This window comes from Dendropsophus ebraccatus, chromosome 1, assembly GCF_027789765.1.
Source record: "Dendropsophus ebraccatus isolate aDenEbr1 chromosome 1, aDenEbr1.pat, whole genome shotgun sequence".
NCBI lineage: Eukaryota > Metazoa > Chordata > Amphibia > Anura > Hylidae > Dendropsophus > Dendropsophus ebraccatus.
This window is the reverse complement of record NC_091454.1, coordinates 78123904-78148043: the sequence shown is the minus strand read 5'-3', so window position 1 is coordinate 78148043 and position 24140 is coordinate 78123904. Positions and strand designations below refer to the sequence as shown.

The following is a 24140-nucleotide window of genomic DNA, read 5'->3' as shown; positions in this document are numbered from 1 at the left end:
AAGTTTGGGGGTCCTGTATACCTGTAGTATAGAGTTGGTGAAGGTGCTGTATACCTGTAGTATAGAGTTGGTGCAGGTCCTGTATACCTGTAGTGTATAGTTTTGGGGTCCTGTATACCTGTAGTGTATAGTTTGGGGTCCTATATACCTGTAGTATATAGTTGGTGGAGTTCCTCTATTCTTGTAGTGTATAGTTTTGGGGTCCTGTATACCTGTAGTATAGAGTTGGTGGAGGTGCTGTATACCTGTAGTATATAGTTGGTGGAGGTCCTGTATACTTGTAGTGTATAGTTTTGGGGTCCTGTATACCTGTAGTATAGAGTTGGTGGAGGTGCTGTATACCTGTAGTATATAGTTGGTGGAGGTCCTGTATACCTGAAGTATATAGTTGGTGGATGTCCTGTATACCTGTAGTGTATAGTTTTGGGGTCCTTTATACCTGTAGTGTAAAGTTTGGGGTCCTGTATATCTGTAGTATATAGTTGGTGGAGATCCCTGTGCACCTGTAGTGTATAGTTTTTGGGTCCTGTATACATGTAGTGTCATGTATACCTACAGGGTCGTATTTGCCATTAGGCACCCATGGTCTGCTGCCTAGGGTAGCACCTTGCAGAGGGGCAGTACCCTCCCATTCAGAAAATCTGGTGTCTTTTCGAGGGGGGGTATGGAATTATTGGTCAGGTCTGGTATAGCGGTGTTATCCAGTCACAGTATGGCGGTATTGGTCAGGTCTGGTATGGTGGTGTTATCCAGTCACAGTATGGTGGTATTGGTCAGGTCTGGTGTGGCGGTGTTATCTAGTCACAGTATAGCGGTATTGGTCAGGTCTGGTGTGGCGGTGTTATCCAGTTACAGTATAGCGGTATTGGTCAGGTCTGGTATGGCATTGTTATGCAGTCACAGTGTGGCGGTATTGGTCAGGCTTGGTGTGGCGGTGTTAAATGTGACGTCTGGAGATATTACCTACCTATCCTGATGCTAATTGGTGAGTGAGGATGGGGCGTCTTAAGGTTTAATGCTTAGGGCAGCAGCAGCTGGTAATACTGCCCTGTATACCTGTATAGATGGAGTAGGGGGTCCTGTATATCAATGTACTGTATAGATGGAGTAGAGGGCCCTGTATACATGTACTGTATAGATGGAGTAGGGGGCCCTGTATACATGTACTGTATAGATGAAGTAGGGGGTCTACCAGTTATTTCTGTGGATCTGTTGTGAGGCAGCTGCTCTAGCAACCATTCACATTCCAGCTCCCTGTGAAAGTAGTATTCCTATTGGTTGCTAAGGCTCCCAACTGCCAACTCCGGGGCAGCTGCAGCTAATTATATCACCTGTGTGCAGTGTGGAGATTTTCCCGGGCACCCAATGTATCTGTGTGCCAAATTTGGGGTCAAACAGTTCAGGCGTTTGGAAGTCTATTTGGGACAGACAGACAGACAGAGAGACAGACTTTCATTTTTATCATATAGATTTGAGCCAGTAGCAAAGCAGGAATAGTTCTCAGTTCATGGATATAATTAAAATTCTAGGAAGTAAGGTCAAGTGACATTTTACAGCTCTTTTGGAACATCTGATGGCAAAAATAGAGCAGCACAATTCTTGTTGTCAAAACAATAAACACCAAAACGGAACTTATTAACGTATAGTAGGGTTTGTAATGAGCTGTTGGTATCCATCATTAGATTAGGCTTATGGTATGATAACAGCAGGGCCTCATGCAGTGCATCAATTGAAGATACTGTAATAACCAGCCAGTTTTTTTTTAAATGAACAATGCATACTTATGGCTCAATTATAATAAATATTCTGATATTAATATAAAACTCGTCATGGTTTAAAACAAGTTTTTACTCTCACAGGTATCATCACTTTTAGCAGATGCACTGGGAAAGGGCAAAAGAGGTGGCGCCTAGTTTTTTATCTAAAGCAAAAGAAGGAGACAGCAAAATTAAACAGATTTGTTTAATGAAACATATTTTTTACATTGGCAGACTGGTGAAAACTGTCTAGATAACCAGGATGAAATGGGATCAGCTCACCCTTGTGCAAGTTGTGAGTGCAATAATCTGATGTTCTCTGGAACAGAGCACGTGGACTATTGCTGTGGCACGTCAGCCGTGTAAAGTATCTCAAAACAATGAAGGGATTCCACAGCTCCTTAAAAGTATCAAATCTTTATTTTTGGTACATCTAATATCTTTAAAAGATTAAAATCGCGCCGACACGTTGCAGAGGAGGGTTGCTTTTGCAACATGTTGGCACAATTTTAATCTTTTGAAGATTTTAGATGTACCGAAAATAAAGATTTGAAACTTTTAAGAAGCTGTAGAATCCTTTCATTGTTTTAAAAACATAGTAGGTTCACACTGCCTTTTTTTTGTCCCTTTAACCCCTTAAAGAGTCACTGTCATATTTATTATTATTATTTTTGCAGAAATCAATAGTCCAGGCGATTTTAAGAAACTTTGTAATTGGGTTTATTAGCCAAATAGGCCATTATCTGCATTTAACCCCTTCAGGACCAGGCTAATTTTCGTTTTTGCGTTTTCTTTTTTTCCTCCTTGTGCTTAAAAGGCCATAGCACTTGCATTTTTACACCTACAGACCCACATGAGCCCTTATTTTTTGCGTCACTAATTGTACTTTGCAAAGACAGGCTGAACTTTTGCATAAAATATGCTGCGAAACCAGAAAAAAATTATATGCGCAGTGAAATTGAAAAAAAAAAACACAATTCTTTTTTACGCCATGTGTCCTATGGAAAAACTGACATGTTTTATATGTTCCTCAAGTCGTTACGATTAAAACGATATGTAACATGTATAACGTTTCTTTTATCTGATGGCCTGTAAAAAATTCAAACCATTGTTAACAAATATACGTTCCTTAAAATCACTCCATTCCCATACTTACAGCTCTTTTATCTTTTGGTCTATGGGGCTGTGTAAGGTGTCATTTTTTGCGCCATGATGTGTTCTTTCTATCGGTACCTTGATTGCACATACAGTATATGACTTTTTGATCACATTTTTTATTACATTTTTTTCTGGATTTGATGCGACCAAAAATGCGCAATTTTGCACTTTGGGATATTTTTGCGCTTACGCCGTTTACCGTGCAAGATCAGAAATGTGATTAATTATTAGTTCGGGCGATTACGCACGCGGCGATAGCAAACATGTTTATTTATTTACTTTTATTTATAACCTGGGAAAAGGGGGGTGATTCAGACTTTTATTAGGGGAGGGGGCTTTTTACTAATAACAATACTTTTATTTTATTTTTTATACACATATACTAGAAGCCCCCCTGGAGGACTTCTAGTATATACGCTTTGATCTCTCATTGAGATCTTTGCTGTATAGTTATACAGCAAAGATCAATGAGATAGGCACTCGTTTGCTTTCGGCTGCTGCAGCCGAAAAAAAACGAGTAAGTAACAGAGTTCTCTTCAGTAAAGGAGATTCGCTTCAGTAAAGGAGATTGATCCTCCGGGACAATGTCCCGGTTAAGAGGGAGGAGGGGGTTAGCCGACAGCAGAAAGCAGATAACAGAAGATTACAGGCATGGAGCTGGGTGACAGCTGTATTCTGAGCTCAGAGAGGTCAGTGGTGACTGTCAGAGGAGATAGAGGGGGATGTCTTTGTAGATTAACTATTTGTTGTCCTGTTTTGATGTTTTATTTAGCTCTCTCCATAGAAGAACTATAAAGACAGGGAAGAGAGCTTCAAACTGCTTTTTAATGATAAAAATGCATTTTTCGGCTAATAAACCCAATAACAAAGTTTCTTAAAATTGCCTGGACTATTGATTTCTGCAAAAAAAAAAAAAATTCACAACAGTGACACTTTAACCTCTTAAGGACGGAGCCATTTTTCGTTTTTGCGTTTTCATTTTTTCTCCTTGTGTTTAAAGGGCCATAGCACTTGCATTTTTCCACCTAGAAACCCACATGAGCCCCTTCTTTTTTTGCGTCACTAATTGTACTTTGCAATGACAGGCTGAATTTTTGCATAAAGTACACTGCGAAACCAGGAAAAAATTCAAAGTGTGGTAAAATTGAACAAAAAAAAAACACACATTTCTTTTATTTGGGGGGTATTTGTTTGTATGCCATTCGCCCTGGGGTAAAACCGACTTGTTATGCATGTTCCTCAAGTCATTACGATTAGAACGATATATAACATGTCATTTTTCTTTTATCTGATGGCTTGTAAAAAATTCAAACCAAAAATCGCTCCATTCCCACACTGAGCACTTTTATCCTTTGGTCTATGGGGCTGTGTGAGGTGTCATTTTTTGCGCCATGATGTTTACTTTCTATCGGTTCCTTGATTGGGCATATAAAACTTTTTGATCACTTTTTATTACATTTTTTCTGGATTTGATGCGACCAAAAATGCGCAATTTTGCACTTTGGAATTTTTTTGTGCTTATGCCGTTTACCGTGCGAGATAAGTAATATGATTAATTAATAGTTCTGGTGATTACGCACGTGTTTATTTATTTATTTATTCACTTTTATTTAAAACATGGAAAACTTTTATTAGGGGAGGGGGCTTTTTACTAATAACAACACTTTTTTTTTTTTTTTACACTCATACTAGAAGCCCCCCTGGGGGACTTCTAGTGTAAGTATACTGATCTCTCATTGAGATCTTTGCTGTATACTTATACAGCAAAGATCAATGAGATCGGCACTCGGATCCTTTCATCTGCTGCAGCCGTAAGCATCCGAGTGCCGACCGGGATCAGCGCCATTTTGGAGCTGACACCCACCCCACTAGACATCAGGGAAGTCCTGCGTCCGGTTATCGGATTCAGCTGTCATCTTTGACAGCTGCATCTGATTACTGTATTAGAGGGCACGGCGATCGGGCCGTGCTCGCTAATAGCTGCGGCCCAGGGCTACACACGGCATCCGGGACCGTGGCGGTTCAGAGCGGGGTCGCCGCACGGCCCCGCTCTGAACACCTCTTGCGGACGCATGATGTACCGGTACGTCATGCGTCCTTAAGAGGTTAAGGACCAGGCTAATTTTCGTTTATGCGTTTTCGTTTTTTCCTCGTTGTGTATATAAGGCCATAGCAGTTGCATTTTTACACCTACAGACCCATATGAGCCCTCTTTTTGCGTCATTAATTGTACTTTGCAATGACAGGCTGAATTTTTGCATAAAATATGCAGCGAAACCAGAATAAATTATTTATTTATATTTATAAAATGGGAAAAGGGGGGTGATTTGGACTTTTATTAGGGGAGGGGGTTATTTATTAATAAAAACACTTTATTTTGTTTTCACATACAGTAATTAGAAGCCCCCTGGGGGACATCTATATGCACAGCACTGATCTCCCATTGAGATCAATGCTGTGTATATAATAGAGCAATGATCCATCAGATCGGTGCTCTATTATAATGGTCTGCTTCAGACCATCTGAATGGATTGCCAAGCCGGGATCAGTGTCATTCCGACGCTGAGCCCTGGCCGACTCATTACAACGGATCTCCCCTCAGCGATCGCATCGTGCTGGGGACAGCTGCATTTGAATAGGTAATTAGCCGGCTAAGACCTGCAGTCCCTGGCTGCACATAGCAACCGGGGACCTTGGGCTGCAGAGAGGGCTCACGTCGGGAGCCCTCTCTGATCCCCCTTAATGGCCGCATGATGGGTATAGCCATCATACGTCGTTAAGGGGTTAATGGATCTGTTTTCAAATCTTTTATTTTAACATACAGAAAAACATGGTCAATCACATTTTTTGTATACTAAAATTCCAAAAAAAAAAGAACCTAATTCGATTTTTACCATCTGTTTTTGCATTCCGTTGTTTCAGCAAAAACAGCAAAGACATCAAAAACATAAAGTGAACCCAGCCCTAAAGGGGTTATCTGGGTAAAGAAAACAATATTCTAAACAATTCCCCTTCCCAGTACTACCATATGTCTAATATACATGTAAAACCTTAATCTATAATCTTGCACCCTTTCCCTTCTTTTTCTCATACTGTATTTATCCATTTTGGATGCCCTAATTCATCTCCTCTGTGTCCACTCTGACAACACACTGCTCCCTCTCCCCCCTCCCTTTGTAGACACAGGACATGTGATCTCCTCTCTGGAGGCTGGGTAAGCTGTCTCTTGATTTGGCAACCTGGCCCCCAGGAGACATTATCTGCACCTGTTCACTACTAGTGAATGTGCTGTTTCCACAGACTTACATGTGTCTCTGAGCCTAGGTTTCTGTAATATGAAAAGTTATAGTTCTATCTCTGCTTGCTGTCAGTGAAAGAAGGCATATATACCTGTCTTTGTGTCACAGCTCTGTATATTGTAAGTGTGATGCTCTTGATGGAACTAGAATGTTTTCATTTACAAGCAAGAACAGATCTAAAGCTACACTACACCCCCAGTAAACAGATGCCCGTTATGCAGCACATAGCTACATCATGTGTATGTCAGCTGTGCTACATCATCAGCTAGTATAGAATACATATTGGGGTGATGAGATGCAAAATCTGTGAAAAAAACTGCCGCTCACTGTGCAATAGTAATGACAGCAGTGGGCAGGGAAGAAATTAAAGGAGGCTAGTACGCAAATGGACCAATCATGGAGATGCATGATGGGAAATGTAGTTTCCTGGCCGGCGCTATCGTGGGCATAGATCGGCTTTTAGAAAAACGTGTAACTCAGGAATCACAGCAGCTAGCGAGACAGGAGATGGCTCAAAATACTAAGGGGGGCTTGGTGAGTAAAACCAGCTCACATTTCATTTTCATTCTAGCTCTTAGGTGGATAACTCATTTGAAGCGTCACTGTCATCATGTTTAAAAAAAAAATGCATTAATACATTGTTAAAATACTGATTTATTCATTTGGGTTAGCCTGTCTGTTTGAAGCAGACAAACTCCTGCTGATCTCCACTTACTAGTAGCACCTGGTACCACTTTAATACACTTTGACCTGCTATGGTATTTCCTGTGTGTTGAGTGTGGACCAAGATGTGGAAATATATTGGACAAAAAAAGGAAAAACTGGCAGCACATGTATGACTCACACTGCAGGTTGCATGCTGCTTGTGGCTTAAGTAGAGACAAAAAAACAGAAGGTGCAACAGCAACCCACAGGTGCAAGGGCCTACTGTATATATACTCCTCCCAGTGTACACATGATAAACACCTGCTCTGTAGATATTAAAAAGTGAGGATCTTAGCAAACTATTTGATCAAACAGAGTGTACCATGTCTCCATGTTAAGGTGTCCTCAGAGACATGATCCTATTCTAGCATTTTCCCACTAGCAATGGCCTCTCTTGGGCTGAATAAGCCTACAACTGGATAGATTGGAGCTGAATGATCTCTTTTTATAGCACCCTTGGGACATGGGTTGAGTGCAAGCCAAAAGGAGGTAGCCACACACCCCATATTCAACAGAAAAAAAGGAAAAACTGGCAGTACATCTATGACTCTGTTTACACTGCAGGTTGCACGCTGCTTGTGGCTTAAGTAGAGAAAAAAAACAGAATAATATCTGTAATATCTACAGAGCAGGTGTTTATTGTGTGTACACTGGGAGGAGTATATGCAGTAGGCCCTTGCACTGTGGGTTGCTGTTGCACCTTCTGTTTTTTTTTTTAATATATTGGACCACATAAAAGTGTTAATATGCTTTTTATTTTACTGTTTGTTTTATAATATAAGATATATGTGTATGAAGGAAAGATAGGGTACGAGAGAAGATTATGATAAAGATGCCCTAGATGGAACGTAATAAATTGTAGTAATGTTTATAAGTTAACCCTACACAGGGATTACTGCTGGCAATGAAACAATACGTTTTTGTTTGTTTTTTTTTACTCGACAAATTAGAGATTAATTGTTGCTTCTCAATGGAAGCAAACACTTCAAAGCCCAGTATAGTGGATATCAGGTCGCACAGTATGTATGACATTGACTTTGAACTCGGAAGCTGGTTTTAAATCCTGTTTAGTTCTTTGAGTATTGGAAAGTAATTTTACTTGTGTGTCCCACACTGCGAAATCTTTGGGTATTTGATGTGCAAAAACAAATTAAATTAAAAATGTGTGCCCTGAAGTAGGGAAAATGAGTGAGAAAGATCAAAGGGAGATAGAGAGCTGTGAATAAAATACAATAGTCCACTTTCTAACAAGATTATGCAGAAGAATTTGCTATTGTTAGTGAGAAGATGGTAAGATTAATAAGGCTCGCTTTTTTCAGAACTGTTGTGTTTTAATGTCAACGCTTGAAAAAGTATGCACAGAGATTAAAAGCCACATAACATTTAGACAAGAGTTTCAGGTTCAATAGAACATCAACTAAAACAGCAAGAACAACATAATGCCTCACATTTAGTCATAAAAAGCAGCATTTAGGCCTTTCACAAGACATAATACATAACAAAGAGACAAGCTAAAGGATATATCAATATTATAACAATGTAATAATGCATTACTTTGTTCTAAATATGATGAAGGAACCACACAGCCCAGAATTATCAATCTGCTTGTTGAGACATCTGATTTGCCCATAGCAACCAATTAGAGCTCAAATTTCATTTTAAGAGAGCAATTTGGCAAATTAAAGCTGAGATGTGGTTGGGTGCTATTGGCAGATCAGACAGTTATTAAACATTAATTGGTCATCCAGTGACCTTGGTCATCATGTGCTGCTAGTGAAAGGGAGACAGCAGAATTAAAATCAGAATTGAAACAGAAGGGAACTGAAGGTCTTAACCTATTCCATACTTAACATATGCCATCTTGCTTTCCCCCTCACAGCCTAAAATGTTCACTTTGGCCATCACCCCCAGTGCCAACACCAATCCACAATCTTTTTATCTTTCCATTCCTTTTACCCACTTATATGATTCCTCCTGTGTCGTCTTTTGATACATCAGAACCTTACAAAACACTTCCAACGACCACACACCTTCTCCTACTCACACTTACTATATGTCTCCTCACCAGATGGTAACGTTTTTTCTAATTTTCTATGTATATTATAAAATAATCCTAAAATCTTGCAGTTTTCATTTTCACCACTGGGGGGTTGGGGGGGTAAAACTAAGCTGATACTTCCTGGTGTGTCTGTAGTGATAAGAAGAGGATGCTGTAAAATGATCTGTACGGTATTGCAGCGACATGTGACACCAATAGAAGAGAAAACAGCAGCAAACTGTGGAATGACCTCTTCAAAGGTCACAAAGCATACTCACTAATGCCTCACATTCATTTCAAGGGGACAGCCTTTGTCTATTGCCATCTATGTCCATGAGTCTTGCTGTAAAGCATGTCACTAAATGCTGTTAAGAACAGCCCAGACAAGATGGCAGTCCCCTTCTTAATGTACAAAAATGAAAATAAACAAATTAGTCAGAAAATAAAAAAACAGATTACAGTAAAATAATTTTTCATATCATTAGTTGATACACGTCCTTTAATAGTCCTTTGAATTTGCCATTAAGAAGCTGGAGGTCACAATACCATAGGTAGAGAATGGTCGGGGAAGGGACAGGATGGACACAGACAGTGAACCCTGAAGCCCCCTGTCCCTGCCTACTTGCCTTAGACAGGCCTAGATGACAGCGGGCAATTGGGTGAAAGTCCCTAACCTGCAATAAGTATAAATACACAAAATTCAGACAAGACAAGCTTATATATATATATATAAAAAAAGTAGTCTACAGGACGGGATCAAACCAAACCAAACAAGCAACAAAGTACCAAATTAGAAACCTGAGCATAGTTAGGTAAACATGAGCCAAGGTCAGGAACACGCAAACACGCAAGTAAACTAGTCTAATAGCCAGCAAAGAGGGGTATATATATATATATATATATATAGTCAGGGGTCCAGTCAAGAACTTGGTGGACTGGCCCTTGATCCACACTATGCACACATGCTGGAATACTCCCAACTGGCAGCGCTTAGAGGACTCAGAGCACACTACAGCAGCAGGCTTATTATGAAGCACCCGTAGTGTGCTCCTGGAGATCCAGTGGCAATTTAAGAAATTAAAACTGCATATATAGAGTATAAAATAAAATTTTAAACATTTTCCCATATGAAGTAATTCTAGAATCGACAGAAAACATGTGAAGTCATTTTAGAATCCATAGAAAAAAAGGATGAAAAATCCATATGCACACACAGAAGTATAACCATGTGTGTAGAGGCACACAGAGTCCCTGCAGCTCTACCATTGAGAGAGAAGATTACAGAATTTACTTTATTACAGAATTTTAATTCCCTTAACCCCTTAGCGACCCATGACGTATCTGATACGTCATGGTGCCGCAGGGGGTGTTCAGAGCGCTGATCCCGGCTGACACGTGCAGCCGGGCAGTGCCTCTGTTAGCCGGTGCGGGTCCCGTTGCCGCGCCAGCTAATTAAGCACTTCAATGCAGCTGTCAAACCTGACAGCTGCATTGAAGTGCTTTATGCACACTATCCCTGGTGTCTAGTGGGTCGGATCTCCCCCCCGCGATGCGATCGCGGGGGGGAGATCCGTTCTTCTGCCCGTGCCGGGCCTCAGCGTCGGAATGGCGCTGATCCCGGCTCGGCAATAGATTGCTATGGCCTGCAGCAGGCCATAGCAATCTATGACCGATCTGATGGATCTCTCTATGAGAGATCAGTGCTATGTATATACAAGCCCCCCAGGGGGCTTCTAGTCCATGTAAAAAAAAAAAGTAAAAAAGTGTTTTTATTAATAAAAAATCCCCTCCCCTAATAAAAGTCCAAATCACCCCCCTTTTCCCATTTTATAAATATAAATTAATAAATAAACAAATAAATAAACATATTTAGCATCGCCGCGCGCGTAAGCGCCCGAACTATTAATTAATCACATTCCTGATCTCGCACGGTAAACTGCGTCAGCGCAAAAAAATTCCAAAGTGCAAAATTGCGCATTTTTGGTCTCATCAAATCCAGAAAAAATGTAATAAAAAGTGATCAAAAAGTCGTATATGCGCAATCAAGGTACCGATAGAAAGAACGCATCATGGCGCAAAAAATGACACCTCACACAGCCCCATAGACCAAAGGATAAAAGCGCTATAAGCCTGGGAATGGAGCGATTTTAAGGAACGTATATTTGTTAACAACGGTTTGAATTTTTTACAGGCCATCAGATACAATAAAAGTTATACATGTTATATATCATAGTAATCGTAACGACTTGAGGAACATGCATAACAAGTCAGTTTTACCATGGGACGAACGGCATAAATGCAAAACTCCCCGAAATCAAAACAAATTAGTTTTTTTTTTCAATTTGACAGCGCAAATGATTTTTTTCCGGTTTCGCAGCATATGTTATGGAAAAATAATGCCTGTCATTACAAAGTACAATTGGTTTCGCAAAAAATAAGCGCTCATATACGTCTCTAGGTGAAAAAATGCAAGCGCTGTTGACTTTTAAACTTAAAATGGAATAAGCAAAAGAGCAAAAACGAAAATTGGCTTTGACCTTAAGGGGTTAAAGCCTCCATAATTCTGTGGCTATGCAAAATAAATAGATCCAAAAGAAGTCTATGGGTGGCTCCATAAAACTCAAGTTTTACTGAGCAGTAATATACTTTAATACATTAGTCCTTATCAAGCCAATAATGAATTGATTTATAGTTTAAGAACATTTTAAGGGGTTGGCCACTTTATAGAAAAATGGTTCAGTAAAATTAGTAAATGTACTCACAGCCCTTACTGACAGCAGCTCCCTGTGTGCCTCGCAATGCTGATATCAGGCCCACCTTCTCCAGGCTGTGCTGTCCTGCTCTGAGGTGATTCTGTCCATAAGTTGGCCAAGCATGGAGGAGCCCCAATGTCCTCCATAGGCATATACAGGCTCAGTGCTGGAAACAGAAGTAGGGGCATTGGGAGATGCTACTCCATGCTCAGCCATCCAAAGGACATATTCATCACAAAGCAGGACAGCACAGCCTGGAAGAGTGTCTGATTTTAGCTCTATGAGATATACAGGGAGGCGCTGTCAATAAGTGCAGTAAGTATAGTTACTAATACTGTACACAATTTTATTATTACGTGGCCAACCCCTTTAAGGAAACAATGCTTAAAGAGATTATCCGGTTAAGTAAAATAGATGTTAAATAATAACCCCTCTTGGAGATTAACAATCTGTTCAATACTTTTATTTACCTTTCAGTCTCCTTCCCTAAGTTCTGACTGTGCTCCATTTTGCTCAAGCTCAAATTGTGTCTCAGCATTCCTCTTGATCCTGACGCTGAACTCCCTCGTCATTTCATGGGATTGCTCCCTTGATCAGCATTCCTGATTGGCTGTCTTTGCACTCTTTGATGCCGGTCAGGCCCCTCCAGAGTAAAATTGCTGGCAACTTCACTGTGAATAACCCTCGCAGCTGACATCACAGACTGCAGAGGCTGCCAACCAGAAACTTTGGTCAAGTGAGCGTCGCTGAAGGGAATAGGGAAGGAGTTCGGTGTTGGACAGAAAGAAATGCTTAGACAGTTTTCTGCGTCCTAAACAAATTGTTGATGAACAGTCTTGGGGTGGGATGGGGGAAGTACTTATTGAATGTATATTTTACTTAACTGGATAGCCACCTGAACTTAAGCATATTTATTTTTATAAGCACTGATGATAAAAAAAAAAATCACTGCGCCAGTGTGTAAAACTAAGGAATATATTCTAGTCATAGCAAAACACAATAATGGATGATCATATGAATAAAATTAGTCTATTCATTTTGTTTATTTATAAGGGCCACATATAACCCTTGTAAGGCCACCATGTGCCCTTTTGCCAACCCACGGGAATGGTGGAATTCATTAGAGAAGGACTCAAGGCTAACAGAGCAGCAAATCTAGAATTCCAGTCAAAAGACTTAACCTGACAACGTGTCATTTCAATCAAAGTAACAGGGGGACAGGGCAGAGGGACATATGTGCAAGAATATATCAAATATGTTGAAATTTAAATTTTTATGGCCTCAATTCCTTTCAAAATTGAAACAATAATGAAAAGAATCTATATGGTTAGCAGTCTCTAAAGCATATTAACATTTCAGTTCCCTGATACTATGGGTCCTTAATTAAATGTGTCTTTTTCTTAAAGCACATTTTTAATAAAGATGACTTTTAATATTCATATATAGGAATGCGTAAAAGGGGATTGCAAAGTTCCAGCAAGGTTCCATCTTCAAATGAATTAATATGATGAAAAGCAAAATCTTTGTGCAAATAGAAAAAAGGCTTCAGGCAGAAGCTGAATAGTAAATATTTTATTACAATAATCTCTTTGCCAGATAAAAAATGTACTGAATGAATTAAATGGCTTTCAAGATTTTCTCTGATGCATTTTATTTCCATTAAATAGACTAGCCATGCAGGTTAAATGCACATAATCCCTCAAACATTGGTGGTGAACAGTTTTACATAATCTGGGATGGCACAAAAATAGACCCATGTGCACCTGTACAGTGTTAAGACAAGTGATAAATAGAAATCCTACCTGGGGGTGTTCCTAATGATGAAGAGTTTGGGATTGAAAAAAGGAGAGGTGCCGCAGACCAGGGGCACAGACACTCTAGGCCACACCAGTATGCAGTGTTGTAGCTACCATAGAGGCAGAGCAGGAAGATGCTATAGAGCCCATGGGGGAGGGGGGCCTGGGGATGCACAGGGAAAGTAAAAGCCGTCCTGTGTCCTTCAGTTTAACCTCTTATGTACTGCAGTGTGTAAGTGACCCAGTGTTCACTTACATGCTGCAACATAAAAAAGGGTCAATAAGTAGAGGACAAGATCTCTACTTCACTAATCTTATAACCCCCTACCTCCATTCTCTGGAGCTCCTGCAGAGGTCAGGGGTTATCAGTGCACGAGCAGTGAAGCAGAGATCTCCCTGTCTTCCTTTTTAACCCTTTTTTGTGTTGCAGCGTATAAGTGAGTTTTGTGTCATTTACACACTGCACTACATAAGGGGTTTGCAGAAGGTAGTCTGCTTCTGCACCTATGTATTTAAGCATAGGGGTGGACTGACAGAGCAAGCAGCCATTGAGACTCTGCTCTGCTAGTCACTCTTGTGGCTGCAGGCAGGATTCTGCTTCTGGCCACATGAGATTTTATTGTTGGCCACATCACCGAGCCTATATGTATATGCAGTGCTTTGTGTCGTGCGAAGGGAAGGGGGGGCCTCGTACATTTTTTTGTTATAAAGCCCCATAAATCCTAACTACGCCCCTGCCAGTATGATACAGTGCTGCAAAAGACACCACCAATAAGGATACTAGCAGTTTGGTGGGTGGGTTGGTGAATATAGAGTCGCTTTAAGGAGTCTAGGCTATAGCTTAATTTTTATGAGGATAGGGCACAAAAACATCAGATCTTTGTGTGGTAATCTTTGTGCGGTCCTTTACTTTCATCATTGTTGTCCGTATTTTGCATAATATACAAAGAGCACATAAAGGTCTTTAAACCTGATCAAAAGATGCGATTGGCCAACAAACGAGCATTTGCTTATTTATCTACTGATTGCTGTGTATTGCACAGGGCAATATCATCCTTATTTGGCCAATAATAACCTTATGTAAAAGGGCCCAAATATTAGGATGTTTAATAAAGAGAATTAGCAAGTAAACTAATATAGAATACACAGAATGCACAGAATACACTGAATTGCTACATATGTTGGGTCTGGGTTAAATATTATAGATATGAAAAGATAGAAACCAATTACAATTCCATGTTCTTACATACTTTTTTTGCTTTTAAAAATATGTATAGGTCAGGAATGCTCCTGATGACGAATTGAAAACATAATAAATTTATGGCCATGGAGTCGACAAAAATGTAACTGTTTGTCTTTCAGCCCTACAGTCTGCCATGGCCAAGGGCCTTCCTACTACAAGGGCGACAGGTATGGCCGTAATATGTTCAAGATTCTTACATCTAAAAACTAAGCAATGAGGAGCTGTTCCCAAAGCAAGCGTCTCTGATATTATAGGACAGGACATGATCCTGTCCTTGCCACTAAATATACTGCTCCTGTACAGATTGGTATTATAGCCGTGAGGACAGAGTCTAAGTGGCGGAGTTTGTCTGATCTGTATGGATTTTGACAGATTTCATATTGAACATCAGAGGCTTGAATTTTTTTCGGAGCTTTTTCTACAATGCTGGTGTTTGCTCAACACAATATGTGCTCCTACAGTCATTTTCTCAAGTGAGCTGCACTATTATCATATTTTGTAAATGTATTCACCAATAGCGAAATGGCAGTATTTTTCCCTTTTATTTTGGTGCAATTTATTTTTTAGCAAACCTGTAAAAGAGAATATGTATTTGCATGATGGACTCTTAAACATGCCTCTTTCTTGTCAATCAATCCAATAAGAATTGCATTAGAGGCCACATAGCACCAGCAGAATTCATTAAAGGCGACTGAGCGAAGTGTGAGAGTGCACATTCATTCCAGGTGTCTGTCTTCCATCTTATCTGCATGTAAATGATAACAGAAGCAAGTGACAATATAAGAAGCATGTGTGAATTAGAAAAAAAATATATGGGGTGCCAATACTGTCTGCAATGGAAATCTGTACAAAGGCACTGACAGATAAGCTTTATTGCAGAGCCATGGGGGATCGGCAGCACCTGTCATATACAATTGCTATTTTACAGTTAATGACTTAAGGGCCCTGGGGGATAACACATAAAATTCACTGTTGAAAAACATGACTTTACAACACCTATGTGAGCGAAGAAACATTACATGACAGAGATGGCTTTGTCCTCTATCATTTATTTTATAGAAGCGTTTTTATTTATTAGACTGAGAACATGCATTTACCACAAATCTAGAAGATACTGTAAAGCCTCACACCTTAATCTCATGATGTGGAGTTTCCATATAGAACGTATTGTAGAAATGTTAACAACTCTTTATAAGGAAAGGGATTGCAGCATTTGAGGATATATTAAAGGGGTTATCCAATATTTATTGCCTATCCACATTTATCACCTATGAAAATTGGGAGAGTTTCACTGAAATGTGAATTCCCACCCTGGAAATTCACATCAGCCGGATTTTAAATTCATGTAATGAGGATTTTGAGACAAATGGAAAGTTTCTATATAGATGCTGTAAAAAAAATTATGCTATGAAAAAAATCTATAGATTAAGGACCTAGTCTACAAATTTACGTGTACCAGAACATCTTTCACAGATTTTTTTCAGCAAATACAGATGCATTTTTTTGTGTGTCATTTTATGTAATTTCTGTTGTCTTGAGCTCCCACTTTCTATCATGGACCATACACCAGTGCAGGTTTACTCTGCTGGGTATCCACTCTCCACCACTGTGCTAATGGCCTCCTTTGCGCCCAAGCTCACAACCATTTTGTTTCTCTATTGTCTTTTGTTCTTGTGTGTGTGTGTGTGTGTGTGTGTGTGTGTGCCACTTCTAGAACTTTTTCAACAAACCTTATTCCATCTAATGCCTACATCACAAGTTTTCAAGTTTCTTTGTTATGTATTGGTATGTGACCAGTTAGTGCCCAAGATTTCTGATCCATTTCTGTACTATAAGAATTTAGCCAGCCCTAACTTTCTGCTTGAGTGTCATGTTGCAAGGCCTTTAACTTTAACTTGCAGTCAAATCATGGTTAATGCACCCTTTCACTATACTGTACTGTGACATGCGTGGCTGCCATCTTTACAAATTCATTACAAACTTTCCAAAAAATTTGGTTCAGTTGCGAACCAAACTTTTTGCAAAGTTCATAACAAATGTCTGTTCTGGAATCTGGAACTCATCTCAAATTACAAGGCATGACAACATTAAGTTACCATATATCATGATATCATATTGTAGTTTATGTAATATTACATATGTATTGGAACAATTGATAAAATCAGGAACATGGGGACAACATGCAAAATTGTTACGTTCTCCTCCGAACTAGTTATGCTCCCAGAGTAATTCTCACTATCTTTGGTGGCGAATGATTAGGCAATCCATAAGTATGTTATGTAAATATTTTGCTCATTTTTGTGCCCTATCATGTGAAGGTGATACACAATTTCTTCTTCATATTATAACATAAAAACATACTGTAGCCTTAGAAACCCTAAAAACAGGGTTTACGCTACTGCTTATATTTCAACACTGCCCAGGTCTTCGCTATTCTCCACTTCCCAGTATCTAGTCTGCTCAACCAAACAATGGTCACAGTGGAGACCAATCCCAGTCAGTAATCAGCAGAACAAGCATTCCCAGCTATTTTTTATCACCTTATAGCCTGGAAACTTTTTACCTACTGTAAAGCATTCTTCTTTACTTAGGATAGGCCACCAATGTATGTTTACACATCTGTTACACATGTGAGATCCTCAGTAGAATTTCACAACAATCTATAGTGAACTGCATATGGTTTTGCCATGCATAATATGGCAAACTAGTGTGATAGCATACAAATGATATCAGGGTGCAATACTCATTTTAATTTGGATACAAAGTAATTAAGGGTCGATTAAGGGAACATACATGTGACATCAGGAAGAAAGATCAAAGGTCATCTTTGACTTCCAATATAGTTTTCCCCATTTCTAAATTACATCTGTCGACTTAAGTATTAATAGTACCTGAATCAGTCCGATTTTTTTGTTCAGTGATATGCAGATATATAGAAAGGCATAAATGTCCTGTATGAATCCTCAGCTTTTATCAATAGGAGGTGTTGGTCCTTAAACGGTACCAGACAGGGATGCCCCCTGTCCCCCCTTTTATATGTCCTCGTTATGGAGCACTTATTAGCTGCAATCCGCAGGGATCCGGACATACAGGGCATCTCTATCAAGGGCGAGGAGTACAAGTGTTCTGCATTCACAGACGACCTGCTGGTTTACCTAACCAACCCCCAGATTTCACTCCCCTCTCTGATGGCTCGCTTATCTGAGTTTGGCTCATGGTAAAACTTCAAAATCAATTTGTCAAAATCCGAAGCGCTTGGCGTCTCCCTGCCCTCATGGACTGTCCACACTCTGCAAGCTTCTTTCCCGTTCTCCTGGCCCTCGCAGGGCATCACCTACCTGGGCATTAAGATCCCCCCCGACTTATCTTCCCTGTTTTCTGCTAACTTTTCCCCTCTATTGACCAGGTTCCAAAGGGATTTGGAGAGCTGGGATCGCGCTGACTTCTCCTGGTTCGGGAGGATCAGCATTGTAAAAATGACTCTTATGCCTCGCCTGCTATATCTCCTACAAACCATTCCCATATCTATCCCCTCCCACTACTTCCGGCAAGTTCAGAGGTGTTTTGGGACCTTTGTGTGGGCATCGAGATGCCCCCGCCTCAACAGACAGATCTTAACTCGTCCCAAGTTGTAAGGGGCGCGGGGCTACCCGACTGCAGGCTATACTACCTTTCCTTTGTCCATGCCCGGATCCTGGACATGTTCCATAACGAACACAACAAACTATGGTTCCGTATCGCTCAAGACCTATCCTCCAAAACCCTGACGTCTGTGCCCTGGGTCTGGACCCCCTCTCTCTCTGACACTTCTACCTTGTCATTCTCCACCCAAAACACAGTAGCTAGACTCCATCTCACTGGTGCCAGGGACTCCCTGGTTGACCGCGCAGGCCCTTTGCTCCCCATCACGGACCACCCAGATTTCCCACCAGGAGCCTCCACTTCCCCCTTTTTAGGCTACACTAAATCTCGTCCTCTGCACTTCCATCACGTCCTGTCGGCCACCGCACTTCGACCTCTTTCCGACATTGTGCCTGCAGACGAACCCGCCCCTCGGGCCCCCTTTGCTTATCTCCAGCTCCGTCATTTCTATGCTACGGTCCACAGGGGGAAACATTTACACCGCCCTCTCACAGACTTTGAGCAACTCTGCCTGGCTCCCTCCTGTCCCCCCCACTCTATCTCCACCATCTATGGACTGTTATTGGCCTCCGGGTCCCAGCCTCTTCCTACTTATTGTAATAAGTGGGAACAGGAACTAAACATGAAATTCACGGAAGAACAATGGGCTAAGTGTTTTTTCTTGACCCACAAGGCTATCATTGCCACCAGATCCCAGGAGACCTGTTATAAGATCCTTACTAGATGGTATAGGGTCCCTCAGGCCCTCCATAGATGGCATCCAAGGGTTTCAGAAGAGTGCTGGAGATGTGGCACCGATGTAGATTCTATGACGCACATCTGGTGGTCTTGCCCTAGAGTGCAACCGTTCTGGCAGTTAGTGCTTCAACTCATATCGAAAAATAACAGGTGCCTGCATCCCCAGCACTCTGGAAGCTGTCCTTCTTTTCATGTTCCCCATACCCCAACAAAAATTCAAAAGATCCCTGCTGCGACACCTTCTACAGGTGGCAAAAACAGTAATCCCGCGACACTGGCGGTCTCCAGATCTACTGTCCTTAGAAGAGTGGTTTACGGAGGTCTCCCTTATTTCCCATATGGAAGAACTGCTGGCTTCCACCCCACAAGCATCTACGAAATGTTCTAAATCCTGGTTTCCCTGGATGGAATTCCTGTCTTCCCCTAGATACCGCTCGGTTACTGCCCCCGCCTTGCCGTCAGGACCTACGTTACCCCCGGGCGCCTCTTTGGCGAATTAATGTTACACCAAGCCCGCCCCCCCCCCTTGGGCCCCAGGGTTTCATGGGGTCTCCAGGGCACTCGGACTCCTCTCTCTTTTTGTTTCCCCAGCCGGAGGAGGATGTGTATCTGTTCTATGTTTTCCCACTCCTACCCTTCCTACTTTTTTCCTCTTCTTTTTCTTTCTCTTGTTTTGTTTTACGTATTCTCTTTTCGATTATCATTGATCTGACGATTGTTTTCTACACATGCAATCTATGTTTGTGTTGAGCCTGTTGGCTTAATCCCTACTGCCTATGCGAATAGGACTATGCTTCTCAGCCGACACGTTGGTTAATATTTTTGATTAAAGTTGTCGTTCCCTGTTTAGTTGTGAAGGCCCTTAGGTCACCACAAGCTCCGTTCCCCCTGTAGGAATGGGACCAACCACCTGGACATTGTTTATGACATGGATGTACCCCCTGATTTGATTCTTTGTCTTTGTACTACTTTTGTTAAATTTACAATAAAACTCTTTTTGAATTGTAAAAAAAAAAAATTTCTAGGGAGTCATTCTAGTGGCACGCTTACTATCACACTTTGTATTCACAGTTAAATCGTACATTTCTCTCCTTTTCTTGAGCAATGAAACTTCAATTTTGTTTTCTTGGGCAAGAATTCGGCATTCTATCTTAAAACTGTGTGCGTGTATTGTCTGTTACCTTTTCATAGTTCCAGGTGTTCAACTTGGCTTAGATTTTGTTATATAATTTATCTTTTTGTCCCAAGGCTTGTGCCAAGACTCCTTGGTCTTTAAGTTTATGATCATTGGATCTTCTTGAGTGATGAGCTGATACCTTGGCCAGGTGCTCGTCAGATAACCAGAGGGTTTGTAGGACTTGCCCCAGTAGAAATCATTATAAGACACAGGCAGGCTTGTTTATTTATTGGCTGTTTTTTTTTTTTTCTTTGTGTTTTCATACAACATATTAAACAAGTCAGGTCAATTGGTTTAGTCATATAGATCTAGTAATCTTGTCCATGTGCAAATAATTCAATTCTTGATTATTTAGATCTTAACAAATGCAGGTTTTTAAATTTTCTTAATATGAGGTTGTGATTTTTCTCTACAGAAAATGTATTGTAAGGCTCAGTAGCCCATGTCATAATTGAATTAAATTAGATTTAAACAATAGACCATTGGCTGACAATACATTCCCTTTTTGTTTGTCTACATTTTCCTCTGATGATGTTGTATTTTCATTTGCCTGCAAAACATTATTAGTGTTTGAACATGCAATGTCAATGTCATCTTGAACTTGCCTCTCTCCAATATTCTCAGAAAAAAAGCTAACATGGGATAGATGATAATGTGGTCTCAAACTTCATTTGGATGTATGAGGTTGCATTCATTATTAGAAAACCAAACATTCTTAATCTTATTTAATCTTTACATTGTATACTGCCTAAATCAATGTGAGGTTATAAGGGACGGTGTCAGGTCATTTCCCTAGCAGCTCGATAGTTCTTTCACAGCCCAGCTGCGTGTTTGTGTACTGCTTTGTGTATTGACATCAGGTCACTTGGATAAAGACTATTTTTAGTCTTGCTGAAGTCAATTTGTCTTGTTACACACACAACAATCATATAATTAGTGTTTATTATAAGCTAAGGGCATGTTCATACCTTCAGGATTTTAATTGCAATTATTGAAAAATTAAGTCAGGAACAGATCATAAAAGGAGGATATGTGGGGGGGGGGGGACACCCAACAAGACTGCACCTGTCTTTGATCTTGACAAGGTGCACACGCACACTATGGTGTAACCTGTAGCTGAAATGTATAATATGCTCCTCCAGATGAATCTAGTGTGTTCATGAGCCAGCAGGGGATTGCTATGTTAGCTCCAAGCTGGTGTAGAGTTAGATACAGGCAGCTCAGATTCACCAAGATTTATGTAGAAACCTGGATCTCTAAGTCCAGCATGCCTGTGCACATGAAGGGGATTACTTATAAGGGTTATGTCATGAAGAAAACTAGATCTATGCTGATGCATCATGTTAAATGAAACATATATAAATGTACAAACATTTCTTAAAATGTATCATTTGAGAGTCATATACAGTACTTACTAATCCCCCCTGTGCCTGCTTTATTTGATAACCTGTTTCCCTTGATTACTGCCCGCCTTCGGGCATCCACTAAGTTTGGTCCCTCGCGATCAGGTCAATAGGTTTCGGATCTGTATAATTAGTACTGGCAGTTGGTTTTCAATTTACATACAAGTAAGGGGGATTGTAGGAAAGTGTCTGCACTGTTATATTGCAACAGCAGGGTCAAAGTTTAGAAAGGAAACCAGGAAGTGTTAGATATAAGAAGGAGAAAAACAGTACAGGGATGTATGCTACTTTGCTACTTTTACCTTCTTTGCTTCATGATACATCCCCTTTAAGACTGGCATATGAGATGTATGGTATTCTCACCAGTTAAAATATAATGAGGCTTATATTATTATATATGGGACGTAACTCATTGATTTATGGGGCACCACATTTTAACGAATATATAGGGGCACAATGTATAATTTATTGACATATGGGGGCAGAGTAAGTGTGAAAAATAAGTATTTCATACATTGCTGATTTTTCATGTATTGCCACCTAAAAAGAATGGGGAGGTATGTAATTTTTTTTTTATTGTAGGTACACTTTAACTGTGCGAGACATAATCTATTAAAAAATCTAGAATATCTCATTGTTTGAATTTTAAATATTTAGCATTTTATTGCACAACATAGGTATTTGATCAAATACCAACCAGATGGCAGAACATTTATTGAATTGGTTGGTTATATTTAGAGATGAACAAACTTTTGAAAACTTTTGTTTGGCAGGTTCCCTGAATTTTGACATAAAATCAGGGTTAATTGAAACTAAACTTTAAACAAACCGCACTAAAACAGCTAAATTATGTCAGCTTCACTAGTGGGGCTATTAGGGGCTCTTTTGCAGTAAAAACCACATACAAAATGCACATTTTTGTGCTGCAAAAAAGTGATTTTATTTTATCACTGATTTTTGTGGTCAGTGTATGTCAGTAATCCACCAACATCCACAGCTCTCACATTACACTCTTTCTGTCCCTGATACCTAATCAATCTTCGGTAACCCTCTATAACCCTACCTCCACCTATCTCTCTCTGTGTAAATGTATGTGTTTAGTTCGAAGAAGCAGAAGAGGGTCAGCACTCAACAAGCATCCCCTTTAGGATGAAATGCAGTGTTCTATTAGGCTGTATGCCACTCTAGGAGCACATGAGAGTGGTCCCTCGACCCAAGGGCATCAAAATGAAGATAAACACAAATATTCTCTCCAGCTCACTTCAAATTAAACCCTTTATTTGTATAATGGTTAAAAGGCCGACGCGTTTCGGGCTTGCTTGCCCTTAGTCATGGCTCTATTTCATCGGGTCATGAACGACTCACGGATGCAGAGGCCGTCACCCAAAATGAGGTGGGAGACCATGACGGTCCATACCCCACAGCGATAAGTAAAGAAGCAGCATGCATAGCCATGCCACAGCATGCATAGCCATAGCCATGTCTACGCCGCTATGCACGCTGCTTCGTTACTTATCCCTGTGGGGTATGGACTGTGATGGTCTCCCACCTCATTTTGGGTGACGGCCTCTGCATCCGTGAGTCGTTCATGACCCGATGAAATAGAGCCATGACTAAAGGCAAGCAAGCCCAAAACGCATCAGCCTTTTAACCATTATACAAATAAAGGATTGAATTTTCAGTGAGCTGGAGAGAATCTTTATGTTTTTAGTTCACTGTTCATGAGTTGACTTGCTCCAATATACATAGTAAACGAGAAACTCTGACGTTGCAGGGGGGAAGGGGGGCTTGCAGCTGATTGTCAGGCTGCAAGGGATTATAAATAACCCCTTTAACCCGGGCATTTGATATATATATATATATACAAAACTTAATTTTCTCTAAATTTTTGTTTCTTTTGCAAAATTCGTAACAAATCTTAGTTTGAGAAGTTTAGTTCACTCATCTTTAGTTATATTCACTAATATATTTATATAGAGGAGGAAGATCTGCTGACAAACTAAGGAGCCAAGGATGTCTGGATGTCAAACTCTGCAGAACGAAGATATAGTTGGAATAAATAATGGTGGCCAGAACCAGATGAAGAAAAAAAGGAATGACTTAGAGAAAATGTCACCTGTGAGTCACTGATAACACAAAGTATTATGGCTGACTTTGGTTACTTGGCAACTGATATGCATATTTGATAAAAAAAATAAAAATAAATAATAATAATAATAAAATAATTTTCCACAATGTGTTCCATTGAGGGCACCCATTAAGCCAAGTACGGAACCTGTTGTTAAATAAATGAGTGCTGTGTTTGCATTGTTATAGCCCTTTATATAGTAAATATACATTAGCATTCTACCAATAATTTGTGCTGACATATGCCAGGGCCTACTGGAAGCAGACATTTTCATTTAAATAGTGTAACTAGTATTAACTGTTT

At 40.3% G+C, this 24140-nt stretch overlaps 1 protein-coding gene across 1 annotated transcript in view; it reads right to left on the bottom strand.

Moving 5' to 3' along the window:
- Positions 1-24140, bottom strand: part of LOC138783023 (dynein axonemal heavy chain 3-like) — an 877176-nt gene that overhangs the window by 565171 nt on the left and 287865 nt on the right. The gene's annotated exons all lie outside the window — the stretch shown is intronic.